Source organism: Dipodomys merriami, unplaced genomic scaffold (assembly GCF_024711535.1).
Source record: "Dipodomys merriami isolate MVZ:Mamm:240054 unplaced genomic scaffold, mDipMer1.0.p SCAF_3, whole genome shotgun sequence".
Lineage (NCBI taxonomy): Eukaryota > Metazoa > Chordata > Mammalia > Rodentia > Heteromyidae > Dipodomys > Dipodomys merriami.
Window position 1 is genome coordinate 15,259,486 of NW_027204492.1, and position 26,041 is coordinate 15,285,526.

The window sequence follows — 26,041 nt, forward strand, 5'->3', positions numbered from 1 at the left end:
GATACTGGTAGAATGAGGGCTAGGACTCCACTGTTGTACTTTTTTTTGCCCATTGTGGGCCTTGAACTCAGGGCCTGGGCACTGTCCCTAAGCCTCTTTGTGCTCAAAGCTAGCTTTCTACCACTTTGAGCCACAGTGCCACTTCCAGGTTTGGAGGGGATTTTTTTGAGTAGTTACTTGGAGATGAGTCTCACGGGGACTTTTCTGAGTATCAAACTGTGATCCTCAGATCTCAGCATCCTGAGTAGCTAGGATTACAGGCGTGAGCCACTGCCGCCCAGCTTCCACTGTTGTACTTTTCAGTCTACCCTGGACTATAAGCACAAACCGATTATTGGCCCTGTCCATTAGAGAGACACACAGAGAAGAGCAAAGTGGTTAATCAAAGTCAGTGATTTTTGTCATAGTGGTGGTAAAATACACATTATGTTAAATTCACCATTCTTTAAAGATTTTTCAAGTGCTCAATTCAATGTCAATAAGTACATTCCCATGTGGTACCACTGTCTCCTCTGTCTAGTTGTGGATGGCATTCAGACTCCCCTACCCATTCAACAGTCATTCTTTAGTCCCTTCCCCCATCAGCTCTCAGAAACCACTGATCTAGTCTCCATCTCTATGAACATGCCTAGTCTAGACATTTCATATAAGTGGAAGTCTAGTGTTAAGCTAGCAGTTTTAGTACCTACGATGTTCTGGTCATCACAATAGCCATGAGGAATCAGTCTCAGATGCACACCAGCTAGCAGCAGTAGCTCTGTTTTCTAGAACACTTAACTCATGAAAGGCATATACTGGGTGATTCATTTGCACCATTCTATTTCATCCTTCCAGCCCCTCTCAATGGTAATGTCTTTAATAAGGGATATGTAATCCAAGGCTCAGAGCAATTGTGTAACTAGACCCAGTTTGCACTAGTCGTTAAGAATCCAACTTAAGTTCTTCCACTATTATTTATTATGTCTTTAGCCCTATTTGCAATCAATCTGTTTACTTGAAGGCTATACTGTGCATTCATGGTATATACTACCTGAGCCATCTTGGCCTCCTTAAATCCCCACTGTGACAGACCGTTATAGGCAGGGAAATAATCTTACTATTGGAAAGACAGATGTGTTTCCAGGGATAGGAGCCCAGCCTGAGGGCTGGGAGGCAACTCCATGGGACTCTGCTTGCCTAGCATATGCAAAACCCTGATTCCATCCCCAGTAATGTGCAAAAACGGCCTGAATTGAGTACCCTAGTGTTCATGTATATTTATGCACACCCAGTATCATCTTTACTTCCCACAAAGCTGAACCTAACCTTTCCCCTTTATCTTCTACTCCTGATAGCACATGGGACTGCTAGTAAGAGGGAGTTATGAAGAACTCCTTAAATAGTCTCAAATTTTGTTTTTAAACTAAATCAAATGCAAGCTTTGGTATCTGATTATTGAAAACAAATATCAACTGATGGTCAGACATCAGTATGTCCTGACAAGAAAAATGAAAACCTATGAGCCAAACATATCTGAAGACTCCAGGGAAAACTAACCTTAGTTGATTCCAGTCTGAAGCAAAGGCCCAGATCAGTCAAGCTGCCTCTGAGGACTGAGGATTGGATTGTGGCACTCTAAGGTCCAGAATGGCCTTTGTGAAATACTTCATGCCTAGACATTTCTTTTAGAGTTTTTTTTTTTTGGGAGCCATGGCTTTGTTATATAGCCTAGGCTTACCTCAAACACCAGGTCCTCCTGCCTCAACCTCCAGAGTACTGAGAATATAGGCATGAAACACCATGCTCAGCTTATGCCTAGACTTTTGTGCAGAGACTCTTTATGTCCCTAGTTCATGGGCACCAGTGGCTCACGCCTATAATTCTAGCTATTCAGGAGGCTGAGATCTGAAGATCACAGTTCAAAACTAGCCTAGCAGGAATGTCCATGAGGCTGGTATCTCCAGTTAACCACCAGAAAACTGGAAGTGGTGCTGTGGCTCAAGTGGTAGAGTGCTTGCCTTGAGCAGAAGAGCTCAGGGACTGTGCCCAGGCCCAGACCCAGAGTTCAAGCCCCACAACCAATGAGGGAAAAAAAAAGACATAGTAAGATCTTGGCCCAATTTCTGCAGCAAAATTTGGGGGGAATAGGAGAAAGAAAATAAGAGTTGTTCCACTGTTTTATAGATTCCAAGATGTTTAAAAGATCCATGAATGGGAGTAGCACTTAGGAGAGTTCAATGAAACTAAAAGAGACAAATATTGATACTCAACAGTCATATTCTATAATAATAAGAAGAACGGTACTGCCTGAATTCAAATAAGCAGAACAGATGTTCCTCATGTGTTATAAGTTGAAAATCATTCCTTCATGTGGGATCACTTAAAAAAAAATCAAGCTTGGGACTTAGTGTATGTTTAATATAAAAGCTCTCAATAAAAAGACTACAGGCAAAATCCAAGCAAGGGCATGTTACAATCACCAGTGCAAATAATCAACTAGTCAGCATTCAGTGTGGAGAGATCAAGGGACACAAACGTGTGACGATGGCAATTACTAAAAAGGAAGGTGATGAAAGAGAGAAATATTCTTTGCCATCAACACTGACCAGAATTCAACAGGCAGAGTTGTTCCCAGAATAAGTGGGATTTAAAACTCAGATCAGAGCTGAACTGAGCCCCAGAAGATTTTTTAAAGGAAAAATTAATTCTTTGGACAATTAATATGCACTAAAAGAATTTTCAATTGAAGTCTTAAAATTTTTATGAAACTGCCAGATGCCAGTGGCTCACACTTGTAATCCTAGCTACTCAGGAGGCTGAGATCTGAGGATCATGCTTCAAAGCCAGCCTAGTCTGGAAAGTCTTTGAGACTCTTATCTCCAACAAACTACTTTGAAAAAGCCAGAAGTGGCACTGAAGCTCAATTGTAGAGCGCTAGCCTTTAGAAAAAGAAGCTTAGGTACAATTTCCAGGTCCAAAGTTCAAACCCCAGGACTGATTAAAAAAAAAAAAGGAAAGGAGAGGAGAGGAGGAGAGGAGAGGAAAGGAGAATAGAAAAGGAGAGGAGAGGAGAAGAGAGGAGGGAGGGAGGGAGAGAGGAAGGAAGGAAGGAAGGAAGGAAGGAAGGAAGGAAGGAAGGAAGGAAGGAAGGAAGGAAGGAGAAAAAGATGGAAGGATACAACAGAGGGATAAAGGAGGGTCAGAGGGAGGGAGGGAGGGAGGGAAAGAGGGAGGGAAAGGAGAAAAGAAAGAACAAAAGAAAGGGAGAGAATGAAAGAGAGAGAAAGAAAAAAGAAAAAGAAAGAAAGAAAGAAAGAAAGAAAGAAAGAAAGAAAGAAAGAAAGAAAGAAAGAAAGAAAGAAAGAAAGAACGAGGAGAGAGGGGAACGGGACATGAAACTGCTGCACCATAGAATAGAATAGCTAATTCCAGATTCCAGCACTAGGACAGGTACGATGAAAGCCACAGTCCTGCCTCTAAACTCCTGTCACATAATAGAAGAACCTACCAGCAGAACTGAAGACACACTGGGAACCACAATTGTATGCTCTCAGGTTGCTGAGAAAGAAATGGACACAAATCCCTGAGATGTGCCCAGGGTCTTCTAGGAAATTCACCCCTAGGCAGAGCTGAAACCTCTATGCTCCATTATTCCACCCTGGGAGCCTTCTATATGAAAGAGACAGAAATCAGAATGGATTATAGAAAATATGATTGCTCTTTCACAATACAGATATAAAATGAGGATACTTCAAGAAAAAAAAAAACTGTGCCAGGCCTTTACATTTGGTGAACAGCAGCTCTTTTTGTTTTAAAGAATTCAGGGAATAAAAATAGTCACTAGATCCAAAAGAAGAGACACACAGAACAGGGAGCCACAAAGAAAGTCTTGATGAGTCAGGAAGGAGTCAAGGGCATTGGAAGGCTGCCTAACAAAACCAGTAAGCAAAGATTAAAGCGATGTCGTTTGGGCAGTTGAAGGAATAGAAGAAGGCCATATGATCAAAGTCTATAGAGAAACTCCTGAAAGGTCATGGCTCCAGGGGACCTAGACATGCCAGCCAGATTTTGGAATGCAAGAAAGAGGGGTCATCTTTGCAGCGTATATCAGGAAGTTTCAACAATATGTAATGGGTACAAAATACCCAGTAAGTGTGGAGGAAATATACAAATCTTCTTATTCTAAAAGGTCTTTATGAAGTCACATTTCTCAAAATATTCCCAGCAAACTTATTCGTGGTCTAATCATCATAATAACAGAAGTGATCATAGCTGCTATTTCTTGTGCACTTATTTTGTGCCAGGCATCATGCTGTGTGAGCTCTTCACATGATTTTATTTTTCTCCCTTTCATCCTTAATTTATCCACTGGTAGTGATGTAGGCATTAGCTCTCTTTTCCATATGAGGATAACTGAGGCTCCAAGAAGTAAAATCATTTGCTCTTAGTGAAACAACCAGTCTGGGATAGGACACCCTATCAAATCCATAGTGCCCCCATCCTGCCTCAATAACTATGGTCTTGAGTACTGAAGATTCTCCCACTAGTAGCAGAGAGAGTTGACAAATGTGTAACTTCAGAATGTTCCTTCTGGTTATCAGGAAAGAGGAAGTGGAAAAAGAGAGACCCTGGGATGAAGGACCAGTTTAAGAGACTGACCCAATGGAAGGGAATAAAAAACAAAGGATTCTTGTGAAATAGCTGCATGGAGGGACCAGCAGACAGTAATGACATATGAGATCTCACAGTGCCATTTAGGACATTAGAATGAGGTTCTCCTCACCAGGCAAGTTAATCCATCTTACCCTTTCTGTGACTCGCCATTCTATGGACTGCCACTGCCAGATGTCCATTTATGTTTCATTCAGGTGCATAAGTGGGATCAAGCACAAGATGTATAATTTCTAGGCTTATATTTTAAATGTTCATCGATGTAAGAGGGGAGATATCCCTAATGGAGTAATTGCTATTTGAAATTAGGGATGAGGAAAACCTTGGCTGGTATCAGAAAGGAAATTATATATTATGGTAGAAAGAAACAGGTGGATCACCATTCATAGATTTCATCCCAAAGCACAAGTCCTTCCATTTCATCTATACTCAACACATACCAATATTGTTGCAGCTAATAACAAGAAGGGGGAAAAAAAGGAACAGGAGTCATGGGAACCCTTTGGGAACGATTTTCTGGTGTTGAAGTTCTGGTAACTCATATCTCTTCATTACTTCACTTTTAGGGAAGAGAAGCTAAGCTGGAATGTTTGCCTCTGGGTGGCTGCAACTGTCATTTAATAGATCAGACAGCCTTTTGAGAAGCTTCTGGAAGGCAGGCTGACCAACTTAAAAGGGAGCAATTTTCATATATAAAAGCAGCTCCACTTTCTTTGCAGTTGAGAAGGTTGTCTTGTTTTTAGACAGGGAATCTAAAATAGCTCCCAAAGGAAAGAGATAGCTTGAGTATTAACTATAATGGTATGTTCCTCCGTGTCACCCTCAACTCCATCATGGTGATATTTCCCTACACTACTGGTAGTGCCAGTTCAGCTTGGCAGATTCCCAACACTAACTGCCTCTGGCCAAAAATGCTGCCTGGCCTTGGTGCCTAGGTCTTCTGCATAAAGAACAAAGTGAGGTCAGGTGCTGATGGCTCACACCTGTAATCCTAGCTACTTGGGAGGTTGAGATCTAGGGATCATGGTTCAAAGCCAGCCCAGACAGGAAAAAAAATCTGTGAAATTCTTATCTCCAGTTAACCACCAAAAACCCAGAAATGAAGCTGTGGCTCAAGTGGTAAAGCAGTAGCCTAGATCCTAAAAGCTCCTGGACTCCAAGGCCCAGGCCCTGAGTTAAAGCCCAGGACCAGTATGCATAAAGAAAGAACCAAATAAGAAGTAGAAGGGGTGAATAGGGAGGGTTGGAGTAGATGGGGCCCAGATGTGTCTCCCAGATAGGCATACAATGCAAAAAAGATTTTAGAGAGAAACTTATGGGTGGAACCAGTAGGCCTGCTTTTTAAATTCCCAGAGAATGGATTGCGATAGAATGCCATATTTTTGGGGATACAAGGAATTGAACTCAGAGCCTCATGCTGGTTAAAAAGGTATACTACCACTTGACTCCCTCCACCAGTTCCTTTTTATGCTGATTATTTTCAAGACAGGCTCTTGCTTTATGCCAGGACCACCTAGAATGTTATCCTATTTTTGCTTCCCTTTGTTGCTGGAATAAACAGGTATATTCTTGTGCACCTGGCCATTGCTTGAGATGGAGTCTTCAGAAACTTTTATGCCAGAGTGGCCTCGAACCGCAGTCCCCTAATTTCTGTCTCCCAAGTATGTAGGATTACAGGTTTGAGTCACCATGCCTGGCCAGTATGCCACCATTTTATTCATTCACTCAACAAATATTTGTAGGGCATTTACTATGTGCCAAGAACTATGATAGGCATCAATAATACACCACTGAACAAAAGTGTCCCTTTACTGTCTTATAAGAGAGATGAACAAACAGAAATAAATACAGACCTATAGGGGAGGGATCCAAAATATGCTCACATGGAATGGCAAACTTGACTTGCTTTGTATTAGAAGGCTCATTATTCTTTTCCAAGGGAAACCTAAATAACTTCTTAAAATAGGCATGGTAGCTGGGTGCTGGTGGCTTACAACTGTAACCCCACTCAGGTGACTGTGAGATCTGAGAATCGTTGTTTGAAGCCAGCTCTGAGAGAAAAGTCCATGAGACTCATCTCCAGTGAACCATTAGAAAACTGGAAGTGGAGTTGTAGCTCAAGTTGTAGAGCATTAGCCTTATGCACAAAAGCTCAGGAACAGTGCCCAGGCCCTGAGTTCAAGCCCCATGACCAATAAGGAAGAAATAGGCATAGTGTTCACATATAGCATATGCATCTTCCTATATATTTGAAATCATCTTTTAGCTTACTTATAATATCAAATTCAACGTAAATGCTATGGAAATCATTATACTGCATTGTTTAAGGAATGACGGATGGGAGCAGGAGGAGTGTGTACCTACTCAGTAAAGGTGTAACCTTAAAAACATATTTTGGATCTTCAGTTGGTTGAATTTACAGATGGAAAATCCATGGATATAGAGAACTGGCTTGTATTACCAATAGCAATGAGTACTATGAGCAGAATCAAAAAAATAGTTCTTTCCTGCAAAGGAAAAACCACACAAGTGTGCTCTAAGCTGGGGGCACAAGATGACTTCACCTAAGTAACCTGACACTTGGAGTGAGTCCTGGGTGAAGATAGGGGGCACGAATGACTGAAGCAGCCAGAAAAGGCCCTCCAAGGCGGAAGGCATTTGGGACCCTTATGTAAAGACACTTTGGGAACTGTGGTTATTGAAGTCTCCAATCAGGCAAGAGACTCTCTGAAAATCCCTCTATCTTTTGTCCCTGATGGCAAATTAAAACTTGTTCAACGCCCAGGGACCCATGGTGGGTTCCAGAGACCAGCCTGAATGTGGTCTGTTAGGCCAATTGGCTATGGTGAGACTACAGCCTCAGAGACTCATTCCCCAGGAATCTCTTTTCCTGTTATCTGCAGAGGATGCTCGCTTGCCCCACAGCTCGACCTGGCATTGGTTAGGGTGAACCAATGATGTAGCACTGGGCTTCAGGGAAAGTGCAAGCGGCCATGGAGAATGAGAGCAAGAACTGGAGCCAAGGGAGCACTCCCTGCCAGCAACTTCCGTTCATTCCCTTTCTCTTTCCCTCAGCATTGCTTGCCCATGGGGCCTCCAGTGATCACTTGTGGTGATCTGTTTGTTTCGCAATTGGCAAAGGAGGAGGGAGCCCTTTCGGACATTTTTGCCCAGCAGGCCCCAGATTTCTCAGTATGAAACTGCCAAATACGCAACTTTGGGTGGATATTTGGCTGAATCCCTTGAAAGACTTGTCAGTGCCTAAAATGGAAATTGCTAGAAAGCAGAGGACGGTGGTTGCCAGCAACCATGACATGGAAATGACCAAATCATTTATTTTTGCAATGAAATGTCATCCCCGAACATTACAAAGGCAGATTTTTTTTCCTAGTTTAAAAGTACTCACTACCTACCTATAAAAACTCTTCAAAAGTAATTCTGTGTTCCATGTACATGAACACACATACTCCTATCTGTCTCTCCCACCTCTGCCTTGGCTCCTAAACCCAGCTTTTTCAGCCATATTCCTGGAGCCCAGCAGCAAGCTGGGACAAATTAAGAGGTTGGCTGATCGTGAAAGGTAATCACGCTTCAGACATCCTATAAAGTAAGTGGGGAGTTCATTCAGTTCTTTCTAAAATGGTGTGTGGTCAATTTTCCACATGGGAAAGTTGGTAGGCACTCAATAGACGTTACACAGAGAAACAATGTGGGTCTTCTAATGATCCATTAAAGACTTGCTATAGTTACACGTGGGCGACATGACACTAGATGTAGCCTCTCAGCAGACAAGGCAGGCAAGATCTCTAATTTGGTACCTTTCCTTTATGAACTCAGATTCTTTTATTCTGAGTTAAAGAGAAAGAGACTGGAAAATACATTGTGGGTTGACACTGGGGAATGTGAAAAACCTACTAGTATTTCTTTGAAAACAGCCATTAAGATACTGTTCCCTTGGGCCAATTTCTGGGTGGCTCTAACCACATTCCAAGTCCCATGTCCTTCTTTCACTTTTTTCCATATTGACTTCTGAATTAGATCCGTGAAAATTCATACTACCATAAATTTTATTTTAAAGTACTACTTTATATGTCTTTGGCTTAAAACGAGTTCAATAACATCTGCATAGTCCAGGCTAAAAAGCAAAATGGCGTCGTTTAGCCTTCATTAAAGTAAGCTTTGAGAGTGAGCTCTAGATTATAGACATCAGTGCTGTTTTTGAGCAGCTTTTTTTTCTACAGAGGTGGGAAAAGCCTCCCAGTAATTTGTGCAGATGGGTGTCAGATTTATTTGGCCAGCACGTTTGGCATTAAGAAATGCCACAGGACCTGGACACACCAGTAATCCCAACTACTAATGATGCTCAGATGTGAGGATCATAGTTTGAAGCCAGCCCAGACAAGAAAGTCTTGAGACCATTATCTCCAATGAACAGCCCAAAATCTGGAAGTGGAGCTGTGGCTCAAGTAGTACAACACTCGCCTTGAGAAAAAAAAAGTAAGAAAGAAAGAAAAAAGCCCAGGCCCCGACTTCAAGCCCCAGGACTGGCAGCACAAAGAAAGAGAGGAAGAAAAAGAAAGAGGGGAAAAAACAAGAAAGAAAAAGTCACAGGAACATTCATATTCAATTGGCCCACTCAGGAGCATGATGGTTCACTGCTAAGATCCCTTAGCCAACTCTCCTGAGTCACAATACCAGCTTTCCACCTACTAGCTATATAACCCTGAGTAAATTAATTACTTCTAAGAGTCTTAGTTTCCTAATCTGTAAAATAGGAGGAATAATCAAAAACCCTGCAGAGTAAAGTTAGACGAGATCAGATGGGCCTGGAAAGTGCTTAGAAGAATGTCTAGCATGCACACAATAAGTATTTTTTATTTTTTATTTTTTGTGAACACACTGTACAGAGGGGTTACAATTACCTGGGCAGGATAATGCATACATTTCTTATCAAGCATTGCAGCCTCCTCCTTTGTTTTCCCTTCACATCCCTTCCCAGCCTCCCCCCCCCCACTCCCCCCACCCCCGCACCAACATTGTAAAGCTCGTTTTCGACAGGCCAACTTGTACTTCTCATTGTTGCAACAGGTCCACCTGTATCCTTAAACGACTTGTTTTTCCCCATCTCCTCCACAAGTTATACTGACATCAAATATCGTGAAAGCAGGGGTTATACTGTGTGGGAGGGACATACAAAGCAACAAAGAGATAATCTTATAAATGCGTTAGAAACAAATGCATGAAAGAAAAAAAGCATTTAAATACATATCTAAGGGTTCATTTTCCTAATATCACATTATCTGACCTTTTCCGCTTGACTCATACATATACTAGATATTACAAATAAGGGAAACCATGGGACCTATGTTTCTTTGGGCCTGGCTTACTTCACTTAATATATTTAGTCAATGGTAACCATTTTCACCATTAGGCTCACGTGTCTAGATAGGAATCCAGGAGTTGAGAGAGTTGCGTAATGCATTGCTTTTTTCTCCCTGTTTTGTCTCAGACTCTCTGTCTCTGTGGTCTAGGATCTTCGTCTGCTGTGGAGAAGTGACTTTCTGCTGCCTTCAGAGCCAACTTTCATGCCTATGGATGGCCTAGCTCAGCCTTAGTCTCCCTAGGTTCATGAGTCAGTGATAGTGACCAAAAGAATGGAACATTCTCTGATGCTGGGGAAAGTGTTGGTCATGGAAACTTTAGCAGTGAGCCATTGTCTCCCACCTTGCAGACAATTTATCAGAACTCATACTTGAAGGCTCTTGGAATAAACAAAAAGATGTGTAGGCAAGAATGTTCCCTGGGTGTTCTCCATGTTTACGAAGTCACAAACAAGAGAAAACAGATTGTGGTTACACTTGGGGAAGGCATTTTTACCACCAGTAGGGGAAAATCTGGGCCAGATTCCCAAAACAGGTTGTGCGGTGTAATTTCTGATCACTTGGGAAGAGAGTGGCTATCCATGTGCCGTACATTGTTTTGTAGACCATCAGAGCAGGAAAAGCCCTTCAAAGTCATCTTGTGCAAGGCTCTATTTTCAGAAAGAGAATGCTAGGACTCAGAGAAAGGGGGACATTTGTCCTCTAGTCATCTAACAAATTATTAACAAAACCAAGATTCAATCCCAGGCCAAAGATCATAGCACTGTACCATAGTTGTCTCTTAAAGGAACACTACCTGCTGTCTGTACAATTACCAGAATGTTCTATAATACCACCATGCTAAAAAGTTACAGAGGCCCACCCAGGAGAACTCCAAGGTATCGAGCAGTGCCCAAATGGCAATTCTTTGACTTTATCCATGTGATTTTGGAGCTGGGGCTGTCAGAGTAGTTCATCCAAGCCCTCCTCACTCAACTAACTGGTCTTCTTAACTTACCCTTTGAAAGCAGCTGTGGTTAAAGCAAAGTGTGCTGACTCAGCCCATGTAGTAAGGATGTCTAAACACAAGAATTTCCTGTGGGGGGATGGAAAATCTCTTTCAGACACATTTGTTTCAGGGAACCTTTCTGACCAGTCAGGAGCTAGCCCACCATGGGCTCTGGAGGAAAAGCAGCAGGCTGGCCCCCAGGCTCAGCACCAAGGCAGGATTGGCAGATGTTTCCTTTCTTTTCTCTAAACAATATTGTGGCTGTCTCGGCACCATGTTGGTCTGGCCAACGTTTGCACAGAGCTTCATCTGCCAACTGGTACAGCCCACAGCAGAGGGGAGTGTGAGTCGCCCTGACAGAGAGTGAGGCCTTTCCCTGGGGGGGGGGGGATTTGGGGGGGGGGGGTCGGGGAAGCAGATCTGCTTTATCTCAAGGCAGTTTCCATTGTGAGCCCACCTTGAACTCCTAAGAGAGGATCATTTATGCTGACCGATCAGAAAACAATGTGGTCTGGCTTCCATCTCCCCAGTGCACTCTGGGGAGTTTGCAATCTGGAGTCAAGTTATCACGTTCAGGTCTGAATACCACATCGACATCGGACAACTTTAGGAAACACACGTTGACCTTCCGTTGCATTGCTCACCAGCTTAAGGCATTAATCCAGGGAAACCAAAATTTGGCTTAAATATTTCAAGACGCTTGGCTGGGAAGGAGCCTGCCTTGCTCAATTAGAAAGTTGGAGACACCTGGTGCACTTGGGAGCCACACGGTTTCTTTACAACTTGCAAATTAGAAAAGGGGGCGGGGAAAGGGAGAGAGTGGAACATACTCAAACATCTTTGAAAAGCCATATACAACCCGAACAGTTCAGACATTGAGGATTCCAGTCCAAGAGACTTGCTGCATCCCCTCCCCAAGCCCTTCCAACCCTTTCCCGCGTGTTTGCAAGGAGAAAACAGGACTGACTGCCTCAGAGGTCTCAGAGTCAAGGATTTATTTTTCCATAAGTGAGTAACGATTTCTTATTCCAATGGGAGGAACGTTTTGGGACAAGCACTGTGGAGTAATGGAAAACGAGCTATTCTGGGGGATGAGGCAGCAAGAAGGGGGCTGAGAAGCGATCTCCTAGTTCCTCGACATCTAGCAGTGTGCACTTAGACCTGTTCTGTTCTTTTGCTTTAATAAACTTTGTTTCCAACTGTCAAAATGGACTGAAGCTACATACGTCTGGCAATAATAATGGCCTTGATTTAAAATAAATGTTTTTCTGAGTTAGGGAACATGAGATGAAGCTAGAGCATGAATGAATACATGTCAGAATCCTAAGGATTTCGGTGGTTCGTGGACTTGGTTGAAAGTTTAAGTGAAATAATGATTCTGAGTTCTCATGGGTTTTTTTCTTTTTTTTTAAGCTTTACAGTTAATAAGTTATCTGTATACTCACTATCTTCTTTGAGTCTTACAAGACACATGCTTGAGAGACAGTAAGGTAAGAATCATTAACTGTTGAAGAGTAGGAATTGAGGTTCTGACAGGTGAGGGGACAAGCAATATATGAGCAACTAGGGCTCTGAAGCTAGTGCTCCAGCAAACAGGTCCCCGCAATATCTTCCTTTCAAATAAAAAGTCCGTACAAACAAAAAAAGAAGAAGAAGAAGAAAAGAAAAAGAAAGAGTCCCAGCCCATTGCATTACATCGATGCCTTTGCACGAAGTACCCTTTATGTGAAAGTTTAAACACTGAAGGTGGGTTCAGAAGAAATACCAGGCTATAACTAGCCATGTTATTAAAGATTACAGTCAGACCTTGTCTACCCACAACACAAGAAGCTAGGGGGAAATGGCTTTGGAATGACTTGGATTGGAATTGTCTTAATAGTTTTGTAAAAGAACAATAGGGCTTCTAGCTGGCAGGGAACTAGCCATCGCTATCTGGAATAACAAGGACCAGTGTGAGAAGGTTGAGGGTAGACTTGGGTGAATAAGTCAATATATAAAATCTAACTTCATAAGATCCTAGCCTTTTGTGAAGCCATCAACTGCTTAGCAGGAGCACACTCGTGGTCCAGGTTTGCACAGGTCCTTGGACACTTGATTCATGGTGCCAATGAGATTGTTAAGGTGGTATATATTCCAGTCTCCATCCACTGACATCCCTCTTGTTGGCTAAGTGGCTGCTCACCCTCGAGGAACTCAAAACTTACAGCCACCCTATGGGTGGTCTCTAGTTTTGCTTTCTGATAGCCAGTTCTGCTAGTGATCATCTCTACCGTTATCATTTCTGACTACATTGAAAACTAGGGAAATACAGAGATGTTCATGGTACATGTATTCTCATGTGGGCAATTCTTTTGTATTACAAACTCTTGTTAACTACTTCATCTTTGAAAATGATATCTCAGTTGATTTTTCAAAGATGATCATCTGTGTTTGCATTGTGATGAATATTTGATTTTAACGTTTTAATGCAATGTTTAAATTATTTTTTTCTCTTACAATATTTTAAGAAGTTTATTTGAAGCGATTTTGAAAGCAACATTTTATAAAGGAAATCCTGTCTTTTGTGCCCTAGGTTGGCTTGATATTGTTCCTTAATGTATTACTTTGTAAAACATTGAATTTGGTTTGCTTAAAAGCAGGAGTTTTTCACCTGGCCTCTGTTGCTCTTGCATGACATATAAGCAGCTCAATGGATTTCTCTGAAAGTCTGTGCAGAATTGTGAGTTCAATGTATACAGTCCTCTGAGGAAAGGATCTTACAGCTTTCCTCAAATTCTCATAGGGGTCTACGCTCAAAAATGTTAAGAATTGTTGGCTCAAAACGGGGGAAACTGTAATTGTTAAATCACTTCAACTGCCATTTATCCAGAAGAAGGCTTTGTTTCAACTAGGGAGTCTTCATTGCTGCTTCTGAAGGACAGATGGCCATATGACAAGCCTTGACGTCCTATCCTATTTGCAGAGAATAGCATGCTTAGCTAGCAGGGACAACAGTTCCATTCTTGTGCAGTTGTGGCCGTGCTGATAGTAGTTTGATGGCCATCATCGAGTGGAATAACGAACTGTTGGATTTAAAAGAAAATCCAAGACCTTGTCAACTCAGTTCTCAACCCCAAAGTGTAGCCTATAAAGAAGACATCCTTTTTTGTGCATGGAACTGGAGATTAAGCTCAGAGCCTCATGCTTGCTAAGCCAGTGCTCTATGACTTGACCCATCCTCCCAGTCCAAGGCAAACATCTCTAATCTTTATCACACAGATTGAGCTTGGGAAACACACAGCTCAGTGACCTAGGGCACCTAGGTTCAATTGAGGAATTGAACCTCAATTTCCTCATCTGACAGATGGGGCTAGTTACAGAGTTCTAATGGGGATCACAAGTAAGATAATGGATGCAATGTGCTGGGCACAAAGTAAGTGGCCAATAAACAGCAGTGCCCACCATACCTGATAGCCATGTCAGTAAGACCCAAAGCTATTTTTCTGAGAGCATGTGTGGATCCATTTGGATGCTGTCTTGCTGCCTGGAATCATACTCATTGGTCCATTTGTGAGCATGAGAACAAAACTAATTGGTTTTTACCCTTTATCAAAACATAGAGTTTTGCCTCTTAGGCACATGTCCCCTGCTTGCTGTTGGAGGATCCCTGAAACCATGTTCAACTACTGAAGCCACAAGTCCTATGTGGGGATTTAGGCTGTGTTTATAGAAGGCCAGAACAATTGGAGCAGTCAAATCAGCTCAAAACTTCCAGACAGTTCTTTGGCCCAGCAACAATAAGAGTGTCCAAGAGCCTCCCCCTCATTTCTAGCTGACCCTCCAAACAAGCAAGCATATGAGGTAAGCAAAGCAGGTGTTGAAGAAATCACTTATTGTAGAAATTATATGAGTAATCCAAGCACTTGAGAACTTTCTGAAAATGTACTGGTTTGGCATACAGGTAAAATGAGCTTGAAACCAGGTACTGGTGGCTCGCGTCTATCATCCTAGATACTTGACAGGCTGAGATTGGGAGGATCACAATTCCAGGACAGCTTGGGCAGGGAAAGTCTTTTAAGATTCCATCTCAAAGGAGGGAAGGTAGATCTGCAGTGACACAATATGTCTATCATCCAAGCAATGACAGGAAGCTTAAAATGGGCAAGTTGTAGTCCAGGTGCATGCCCAGACAGGAAGCAAGACCTTATCTTAAAAATAACCAGTGAGGAACGGGGCTGGAAATGTTGCTCAGTGGTAGAATGCCTGTCTAGTAAACACAAGACCCTGAATACTAAGGTTTGAAAACTTTAGTAAAAGTTTCATTATTATGTTTTAATTAATATTATTCATTTTAATCACCAATATTAGTTTCAACTATCAAACCCCACCAAAAATCATTTAAGTGGTTTCTGAAAATTAAGTTAATTATTACTGTAATCAAATTGGAAAGGTACTATAATAAAAATTAACACATAGAATAATGGAATATCCCAGAAATAAACACAAATGTAATAGCCAACTAATTTTTTTTTGTGCTGGTACTGAGGCTTGAACTTAAGGCCTGGGTGCTGTCTTTTAGCTTTTTTATGCGAGGCTAGCACATAAGCCACGGCTCCAATTCCAGGTTTTTTTTGCTGATTATTTGGAGCTGAGTATTATGGACTTGCCTACTTAGTCTGGCTTCAAATCTCCTGGCTTTGAATCTCAATCTTCACCTCTCAGCCACTTGGGTGGCTAGGATTACAAGCATGAGCCACCAATGCCTAGCTACTCAACTAATTTTTTGCTAAAGGCACTAAGAAGACACAATGAGCAAGAGAGACTATTCACTACTCTAAAACTAGAGCCTTGTTTTATATCATTAAGTCAAAACAGATTAAAGTCATACATGTAAAACCAAAACCATGAAAGTCCTAGAAGAAAAAAATAGGGGAAAAGCTCCTTGATGTTGTCCTCCTAATATTTTTAATATCACATATTTAAAGAAAAAAAGGAAAATTAACTGAGACTGATGGACTAAAAATTTCTGTACAGCAAAGGAAACAAAATTAAAAGGTTTTCTAAGGATTTTGGAAAATGATTTGCAACCTTTAGATATGATTTGCTGTAAGACATTAAAGAGGGGAAGCAGGATCTAGGCAGGCTTCCGGGAGGAGGTGTGCCCTGGCTGTTGAGAGCAGAAGAAGGAAGTTGGAAAAGTATGGTGAGTAGATGACCAAGAGCACAGAGGCTGGAGTAAGCACATTTGGTGTGATCACCAGGTGGATTGTTTTGGTAGGCAGTAGGAATTTGGATTAAGGAGGTTATGGAAGGCTTTGATAACTCCAACAAGGAAGAGGTTCAGAACTTGATCAATGAGGTTTATCAACAGTGTTAAGAACAGGAATGGAGTGGAGAAGCCGGTTGGGAATCAGGAAATGAATATCTGCACATCAGGGCCAAGCACAGTGGTTCTTGTCTATAATCTGAGCTGCTGAGAAGATAAAGATCAGGAGAGTCACAGTTCAAGATGAACCTAGGCAAAAAGTTAACAAATCTGATCTCAACCAACAAGGTAGGTATGGGGGAGAATGCCTGTAATAACTAGCTATGGCAAAAAAGGCCATAGGTAACAGGATTGCAGTGGAAGCTGGCCTCAGGCAAGAACATAAGACCCTACCTGAAAAACAACTAAAGAAAAAAGGGCCGGGGGGTGGGGGTGGGGGGAGGCAAGGTAGGGGTCTTGTAGTTCAAGTGGTAGAACTCCTGCCTTGGAGAAATACAAAGCATTGATTTCAAAACCTGGTTAAAAAGAGAGAGAAACAGACAGACAGACAGACAAAGACAGAGACAGAGACAGAGAGAGAGAGAGACAGAGACAGAGACAGAGACAGAGAGACAGAGAGACAGAGACAGAGACAGAGAGAGACAGAGAGAGAGACAGAGAAAGGAAGGAAGGAAGGAAGGAAGGAAAGAAGGAAGGAAGGAAGGAAGGAAGGAAGGAAGGAAGGAAGGAAGGAAGGAAGGAAGGAAGGAAGGAAGGAAGGAAACTTCTACATCAGTGGTCTGAGTGGGGCAAGGCTGAAGTTGAGGCTGTGGAAACTGGAAAGAAGAATGAACGAAAAAGCTTACTGGCTTCTTGGAGCCTTTGCCTAGAAGCCTTAGACTTGCTTTCTGTGAGGAGTAGATCCATGTTTAAGTTGTGCTTCTTTATCCTGAAAAATAGCTCTTTCAATGTAGAGGCATTAAGAAAGTCAGGGGGGAAAGTTGCAAAATGGATAAGCCTAGAGCAGATTGTTCATGTTGTTTAATGGCATAGAAGGCTGGGGCGCCAGTGGCTCATGCCTGTAATCCTAGCTACTCAGGAGGCTAAGATCTGAGGATCACAGTTCAAAGCCAGCCCAGGCAGAAAAGTCCATCAGACTCTTATCACCAATAAACCACTTGAAAACCAGAAGTGGTGCTGTGGCTCAAGCAATAGAGCGCTCACCTTGAGCTGAAGAGTGCAGGGACAGTGCCCAAGCTGAGTTCAAGCCCCACGACTGACCGAAAAAAAAGAATGCATAGAAGGTCTGATGATAAAGATATATGTATCCCAGCACTTATAGCTCATGCCTGTAATCCTAGTTACTTAGGAGGCTGAGATCTGAGGATCATGGTTCAAAGCCAGTCCAGGCAAGAAAGTCTATGAAACTCTTATCAGAAAACTGGAAGTGGCACTGTGGCTCAAAGTGGTAGAGTGCTAGCCTTGAACAAAAGAGACCAGGGACAGTGCCCAAACCCCAAGTTTAAGCTTCACAACTGACAAAAGAAAAAAACAAACCCAGATGTATGAGTCACTACCTGTGTCTAGGAGAGCCTTTGGGCTATAAGCTGACCAAACCCCCTCATAGGCCTCTGCCCGAGATTTGACTTGATGTAACAGATCTTGTGAAACTCTCCAAGTGGACAAACATCCCTCTCTGCCTGCCCAGCTTGGTCGTGAACCTGGTCGCATGGTGACTCTACTATTGGCATTGCAGCATAAAAGATACAGAACAAAAAGGTCTGTAAAACAACCCAGTCTCCGGGCTGGTTCTGAATGGGGTTTGGTTTGAGTATTAGGAATGGGTGGTTTTGTATGGTGGCTTCTCTAGGCTTTAAATACTAGTTCTATCTGCTTTCTCTGTCTCGGAGGCCTACGCCTGGCCCAATCTCTATCCAAGCCCATCCAGCCTAACTATGGGCTGCATGGTAACAAGGTTGGTACCCGTGACCTAGGTAGAAGGGAGCATGAATTTGACCAAGGTTGCTCACAGAGGCTACACTCAGCAAGGCTCCGCCACGTGGCTGTGGAACCCGTTGAGCAAAGGTACCGTATAGTTGTGCATTGGTACAGTGGTGAATTCGTACAGTTGAGCATTTGTGCTGGCGGAAAGAAGATGATTTTGTTTCGACAAATGTTTAAAGAAATATTTTAAAAAATAGCTTTGTTACCTTTCGGTTGCCTTTGCTGCAGGAATAGAGCTCACGTGGCTTCCAGGCTTAGACAGGATTGTGTTGAGATTCCTTATGTGTGTCTGTATGAATATATTTCCTTATATGAAAGTGTGTAATTGTATTGGAGAGCCCCGTGCTAAAGTGAAGATGCTGACTTTTGTTGTGTGGTTTGCTTTTACATTTTATGAGACAGACCTAGGATGTTATATAATTCATAGCTGTGACGTGGCCTTGAACTATTGATTGTCCTGCCTCTGCTTCCAAAGTGCTGGGATTTTAAGAATACAACACGATACAGAGTTGATAATGATAGTTTTCCTTTTTTAAAAAACTTTTTTTTTAAGTTTCCTACCCAAGCTCAGAGTAAAAAAATCCTGTTTAATTGCCTCAAGCAGTTTTTCTCTTACAAGGAATAAAACTTCTGTTCTTTACTTAAAACTAACATTTCCTTATTGCAGGCTTTTGGTGTGTGTGTGTGTGTGTGTGTGTGTGTGTGTGTGTGTGTGTGTGTACTAGTTCTGTGGCTTGAACTCAGGGTCTCACATGCTCTCTCAGCTTGCTTGCTTACTGCTGGTACTTTACCACTTGAACCACCCCTTCAGCCTGGCTTTTTGCTGAATATTTTAGAGATGGAGTCTTGAGGATTTTTCTGCAAAGTCTGGCTTTGAACTATAATCCTCTGGATTACAGCCTTGTGAGTAGATAGGATTATAGATTCAAGCCACTGGCAGCCATGATCTACACTTCCTGTTTTAGTGAAAGCAGCTTTTATATATTAAGAGCTTCCATGTGGCCAGTACTGTGCTATAACATTTGTACATAAAAGAAAACCTTATTTAATCTCCCAATATCCCTAAGAGCAAGAGCTTATTGTAGTCTCCCATTTTACAGATGAGGAAAGCAATGGAAGAAGAGTTTAGGGACTTGGCTAAGGAAAGACAGCTACTATGTGGAGAAAGAGGATTTGAATCTATCTGCTTAATAATCACACAAAACTTTTCCAGGAGAGTTACTCTGATTCTTTTTTAAGTTTTACCTTTTTTTTTTTAACAATACTGAGGATAGAACCTATCCCCCTGCTTAGCAAACTATAGCAAGTGCTATACCCCCAGCCCTTCTAGAATCTTCTCACACAAACTTAAAGCAAATATCCTTCAGTGAAATTAAAACGTGCCTCAAGAAGTAAAAATGAAGCTGGGTGACAGTGGCTCATGCCTGTAATCCTAGCTACTCAGGAGGCTGAGATCTGAGGATCGCAGTTCAAAGCCAGGCTGGGCAAGAAAGTCCGTGAAACTCTTATCTCCACTAAACCACCAGAAAATGGGAAGTGGTGTTATGGTTCAAGTGGTAGAGCACTAGCCTTGAGCTGAAGAGCTCGGGGACAGCGTCCAGGCCTAGAGTTCAAGCCCCATGATCAACCAAAAAAAAAAAATCACAACTCATATCTCTTGGATTTTCTGCATATGCAAATGTATGATTGGAAATATATGATCTATATCGTCTCCAACAGATAAAGAAAGTAAGGTTCAGAGAGATTTAGTAATTCCAGATCATGGAGTTTATGTGCCATAGTGCGTAGACTAAGAAATTGGCCTAACTTCGGATCTGAACATCCAAATTACTATACAATATCACATATATTACATTTTCCAGGGACAATACTGTACATATTCTTTGTAACCTCTATTAACTTTCCTATGTGCTTATTATTATTCAAGAATTATTTATATTTTCTATATGACTAAATATTATTCAATAATTTTAATGGTTACATAGATTACTTTATCATAAAAATATAATAATTAGACTAGGCACTGTAGCTCACATCTGTAGTCTTAGCTCCTTAGGAAGCTGAGATATGGGGATTGCAGTTGGAAGCCAGCATAGGTAGAAAAGTCCATAAGATTCTTATCTCCACAAATGGAGCTGTGGCTCAAGTGGTAAAATGCTAGTGTTGACACAAAAGCCTCAAGGGAAGGTGCCCAAGCCCTGAGTTCAAGCCCCATGACCAGCACAAAAAGCATAATAATCAACATTTATTAAATGTTTAAAGTATGTCAGACATCTTAGCATAGATCTAGTTTTTATAGTCATATCATGTTCTTAACTCTTCAATAACCAAATCCAAAGCTATTGAAATGAAATAAAGAAGTCAATTCAAGACAGGATGATTTGCTCTTTCTCAGCTCTACAAGTATGGGGTAAGATCCTTAAAGTATAGGAACATGTTATCTGCAAATAGGAATAATTTGACTTCTTCCTTACTCGTTTGTTTGTTTGTTTGTTTGTTTTGGTCTTTTGTTTCCTTTTCTTGTCTTATTGCTGTACATAGAAATTCCTGTTTTGAGAGGAAATGGTTTCAGTTTTTCCCCTATTTCGTTTGATGTTGACTATAGATTTGTCATAAATAACCTGCATTATGATAAAGTACATTCCTCCATTCCTAATTTCTTCAGAACTTTTATGATAAAAGGATGTTGAAGTTTGTCAGAAGTCTATTCTGCATCAATTGATAAGATCACATGATTCTTGTTCTTGATTCTGTTTACATTGCATATTATTTATTGATTTTTCACATATTGAACCAGACATGCACAATTAGAATGAAACCCACATGACTGTGGTCTATGGTCTTTTTAATGAGTTGTTGAACTATAAGTATTTTATTGAGGATTTTTGCATTAATGTTTGCATTAAGGAGATTGGTGTATAGTTGTCTTTTTTTGTTGGTCTAGAATGACTGTAATGCTAGCTTCGTACAATGAATTCAGTAATGTTTCTTCCCTTTCTATTTTATGGATGAGTTTTCTTTTGGATTTTGTCATTTCCCTTCTTTTACTCAAGTTGGTTACACATTTATCAATTTTATTAATTTTTTCAAAGAATTAACTTTTTAGAAAGTAACTGTGTTTACCACTTATACTATTACCACAACTAGAATCAACTTTTCCTTTCATTGATTTTTTTGCATAATTTTTGTCTCTAATTCATTAATCTTTGCCTTAATCTTTATTATTTCATTCCTTCTGCTGATTTGGGGTTAGGCTTGTTCTTGTTTTTGTTCTTGTTCATGTTATTGTAATTTTTTCCTTTTCTAATATAATTTAGTTGCTATTATTAAGGTGTTGTACAGAGGGCGACCATTTCGTAAGTCAGAAAATGAGTACATTAAGGTGTTTTTTTTTTTAACAATGTGACCCCTTCCTTCACTTTCCCCCAGTTTCCCCCTCCCATCCCTGCTCACAAGATTTGTTCTTGTTTTTAAGGAGTTTGAGGCACATACTTAGGGTATTAGATAAAGATCTCTGTGTTTTTATGATGTATGAGCTCAGAGTTATGAATGTTCCTCTTAGAAACTGCCTTTACTCTATCCCAGAAGTTGTGAAAGGTTGTATCTTCATTTTTGTTGGATTCTAGAAACTTTTCATTTTCTTCCTTATTTTTTATGGCCCATTCAAATTCTACAGTGTATTATTATTTAATTTCCATGATGTTGAATTTACTTTATTTTATTTTTTGCCAGTCCTGGAGCTTGAACTCAGGGCCTGGGTGCTGACTATGAGCTTCTTTTGCTCAAGGCTAGCACTCTACCACTTGAGCCACAGCGCCACTTCCAGCTTTTCTCTGTTTATGTGGTACTGAGGAATGAACCTAGGGTTTCATGCATGCTAGGCAAACTCTCTATCACTAAGCCATATTCCCAGCCATGATTTGAATTATTTGTAGGAGTTTTCTCTTAACTTGTGGTTTTATTCCACTCTGGCCTAACAGGCTATAGAAAATTATTTCAGTTTTCTGAGACTTACTTTGTGCCATAGGATGATATATTTTGGAGAAAGTTCCATGTTCTATTAAGAAGAATGTCTTCTGTGAAGCTGCTGGATGAAATATCCTGTAAATATCTGTTAGGTCCAATTAGTTTATAGTGTTGTTTAAATTTGAAGATTTTTTTGTCGATTTATTGCCAGAATTATCTAATGTTGAGAGTGAAGTATTGAAGTCTCATTCAATTCTAAGGTTGTTATGTTGGGTTTATGAATGTTTTTGAGTCCAATAGTGTTTCTTTGACAAAGTTAGGCACACCAACATTTGGTGTATAAATATTCAGGATTATTATACTTTCTTGATGTAAAATTTCTTTTATTGATACAAAGATACCTTCTGTGTCTCTTCTGATTGATTTTTGTTTGCAGGCTTTTTTTTTAATTGTATTTTATTTTATTTGAGAACATACTGTACAGAGGGGTTACAATTACATGGGCAGGATAATGCATACATTTCTTACCAAGCATTGCAGCCTCCTCCTTTGTTTACCCTTCACCTCCCTTCCCAGCCTCCCCCCTCCCCCCCACCCAGTCATACCCCCCTCCCCCCCCCACACCGACATTGTAAAGCTGGTTTTGACATGACATTTTGTACTTCTCATTGTTTTGCAGGCTTTTTTATCAGATATGAGAATAACTACATTCATGCCCATTTGCTTAGTAGAGCTTTTTCCAACCTTAAACCAATGTTTCTTTGTCAGACAGATGTGTTTCTTATAGACAAAAGATGGTTAGGACTTGTCTTTTGATTCAATTTTCCATTCTGTGTCTTCTTATAATTGAGGAATTGAGTCCACTGGTATTGAGTACTAAAACTGAAAGATGTACAGTACTTTCTGCCCTTTCCTTAGTGTTGGATTTCTTCTGTTCTTCCTATGATTGTCTGCTACTCTGATGGGAATTGTTTGTTTTCTCACCCTTTTTTTCATGGTTATGTGATCTTCTTCTCATATATATATATATATATATATATATATATATATATATATATATAGAGAGAGAGAGAGAGAGAGAGAGAGAGAGAGAGAGAGAGAGAGAGAGAGAGAGAGAGAGAAAGAGATTGAGAGAGAGAGAGAGTATATCTTAGAGTGTCTTCTGTAGTGCTGGTTTAGTGGTAATAAATTGTTTTTGTTTATCATGACTTTTTTTATTTGCCCATCTATTATAAATGATAACTTTGCTGGTTAAAGTATTCGAGGTTGGCAGTTGTTAACATTCTGTGCTTTCAATACTTCATTCCAAACCCTCCTTGATTTTAAGGTTTCTGTTAAGGAATTTGGAGCTATTCTAATGGGCATTCTTTTGTATGTTGGTTTCTTTTCTCTCTTACACCTTTTTGTATTATTTCCTTACTTTCCGTACTTACAGTTTTTACTATAATATGATATGGAGAAGTTATTTTCTGATCTTGTCTGTTGTATGTTCTAAAAGCCTTCTGTACTGGGCTTCTCTTTTTCAAAACTTGGGAAATTTTCTGATGATGCTTTTTTAAAATATGTTAACCTATGCCTTTAGCTAGTATGTTTTCTTGTCTCTCCATTATTCATTAATTGGATCCTTTACAAAGTTTCTTGTATACCAACAATGAGCAGAGTTAGAAGAAAATCGGGAAAAAAATCTCTACAATAGCTTCAAAAATAATAAGATAAGTAGTAATAAACCTAACCAAGAAGATAAAAAAAATCTTTACAATGAAACATAAAATCTTGAAGAAAATAATAGTAGAAGACACAAGAATATAGAAAGACCTTCTATGGTAGAATCAGTATCATGAAAATATCCATACTGAAAAAGGCAAACCTACAAATTTAATGCAATACCCATTAGAATCCCAATGTCATTCTTCACAGAGACAGAAAAGGCAATCTTTAAATTTTTTTAATTTTTTTCCTTTTTGGTCAGTTTGTAGGGCTTGAACACAGGGCCTAGGCACTGTCCCTGAACTCTTTTGCTCAAGGCTAGCACTCTATCACTTTTAGCCACAGCACCATTTCTGGTTTTCTGGTGGTTAATGGGAGATGAGTCTCACAGACTTTCCTGCCTGGGCTGGCTTTGAACCATGATCCTCATATCTCAACCTCCTGAGTAATTAGGATGAAAAGTGTGAACCCCTGGTGCCTGGCAGAAAAGGCAGTCTTAAAAATCATATGGAACAGAAAGGCCTTGAATAGCCAAAGCAATCATGAACTAAAAAAAAAATCAAAAACACAATGCTGGTAGTATCATACATAATATCAGACATGAATATACGAAGAGCTCAAGGAACTTAAACCCCCAAAGAAACAATAACCCAGTCAATAAATGGACAAAGGAGCTAAACAGACACTTCTCAGAGGAGGTACATATGGCCAATAAATAGATGAAGAAATGCTCAACATCCTTGGCCATAAAGGAAACGCAAGTTAAAAACAACATTGAGCTTCCATCTGTCTCTAGTCAGAATGACCATCATCAGGAATACAAATGACAACAAATGCTGGTGAGGATGTGGGGAAGCAGAGCCCCTAATGCGTTGTTGGTGGGGGTGTACATTAGTGCACTCAGTGACAAACAAGCCAGCTTATGGTACCTTTCAAATTTCCAAGTCTCAGGAATGAATGGTAGTTGACCCTAGATATCAAGACTCTAGTTTTGAGCAGAATAACAATTGTTCCCTTGCAAATCCTTTAGTCTCTAGGCATCAGCCTTTCTCCATGGGGAAGTAAGAATCCTATTGCTGGCTTCTAGTCACCTTACCTCATGGTGTTGTGGGCAGAGTCACAGCTTGATATCTGAACAGCCCTGGGCATGATCTCCTTTGGACCCTGTCACTGCTGTTGACATTGAGAGTACCAGTGTGGAACAAATGCTGCCTTTGTCCCAAGCTCAGCTCCAGGGGCCTCTCCTTCCCTAAGCTGGCAGCTGAAGCTAAGTGCCTGAGATCCCTGAGCCAGCTGTTGTGAAGTAAGTGCCAGGCAGAAGGTAAGGCCGACTTTAGAACTGGGCTGAAAGCCAGGCTTGAGTGGAAGCACTGATAGAGGGGTGAGCACAAAAGTTGGCCAGCAAGGGTTTTCCGAGGAGGTTTTCAAGCTCCCAATGTTGCGTTGAAGGTAGACAAAGCACCAACAGAATGGCTGGTTAAAAAAAAAAATCCCTGCTCTGATTCCCTATCCACTGTAGAATATTCTAGAAAGACAATGGGAGAACACTTTCCCCAGGCTGTTTCCCTGGAAGCCCAGAAAGATCGCCACACCCTCTGAAGTTATCTGAGAGCTTACACTGAGGCAGTAGTGTTCTGTAAATCTCAGACTTGTGTGATGATGAAGGACAACTGATCCCACAGGCTCTAGCCAAGGAGGAGCCAATGCTGAGCAGAAGGTTCATGCTTTTGACCTACTTACTGGTAAAAATGGATGTTTTTTCCTGAGGAAAATTGTGTAGTCAAAGTCGAGTCAGTGTCAACTCTCTTCTGATACCACACCAAATACTTTTAGGGTCTTGTTTTTTATGCTTTTTGGTTTGTTTGGGTTTTTGGGGGTTTTTTTTTTGCTAGTCTTAGGGCTTGAAGTCAGGGCCTCGGCACTATCCCTGAGCTTTTGGAATCAAAGCTACTGCTCTACCACTTTGAGCCACAACTCTATTTCCAGCTTTTTGGTAGTTAATTGGAGATAAGAGTCTCACAGACTTTCTGGCCTGGGCTGGCTTTGAACGGTGATCCCCAGATCTCAGCCTCCTGAGTAGCTAGGATTACAGGCATGAGCCACCAGCATCCTGCTCCAAAT

The 26,041-nt window shown here is 40.9% G+C and overlaps 1 protein-coding gene across 4 annotated transcripts in view; it reads left to right on the forward strand.

Moving 5' to 3' along the window:
- Positions 1–26,041, forward strand: part of Plac1 (placenta enriched 1) — a 143,961-nt gene that overhangs the window by 88,032 nt on the left and 29,888 nt on the right. The window contains exon 1 of one of the 4 annotated variants that reach the window (XM_070038927.1): positions 17,979–18,022. The exons of 1 other annotated variant lie outside the window; for it this stretch is intronic. The gene's annotated coding sequence lies outside the window, so the exon portion shown is untranslated. Of the gene's footprint in view, positions 1–17,978; positions 18,023–25,124; positions 25,242–26,041 lie in introns of those variants that run through there. 2 more of the 4 variants (XM_070038924.1, XM_070038925.1) reach the window with 2 other exon arrangements.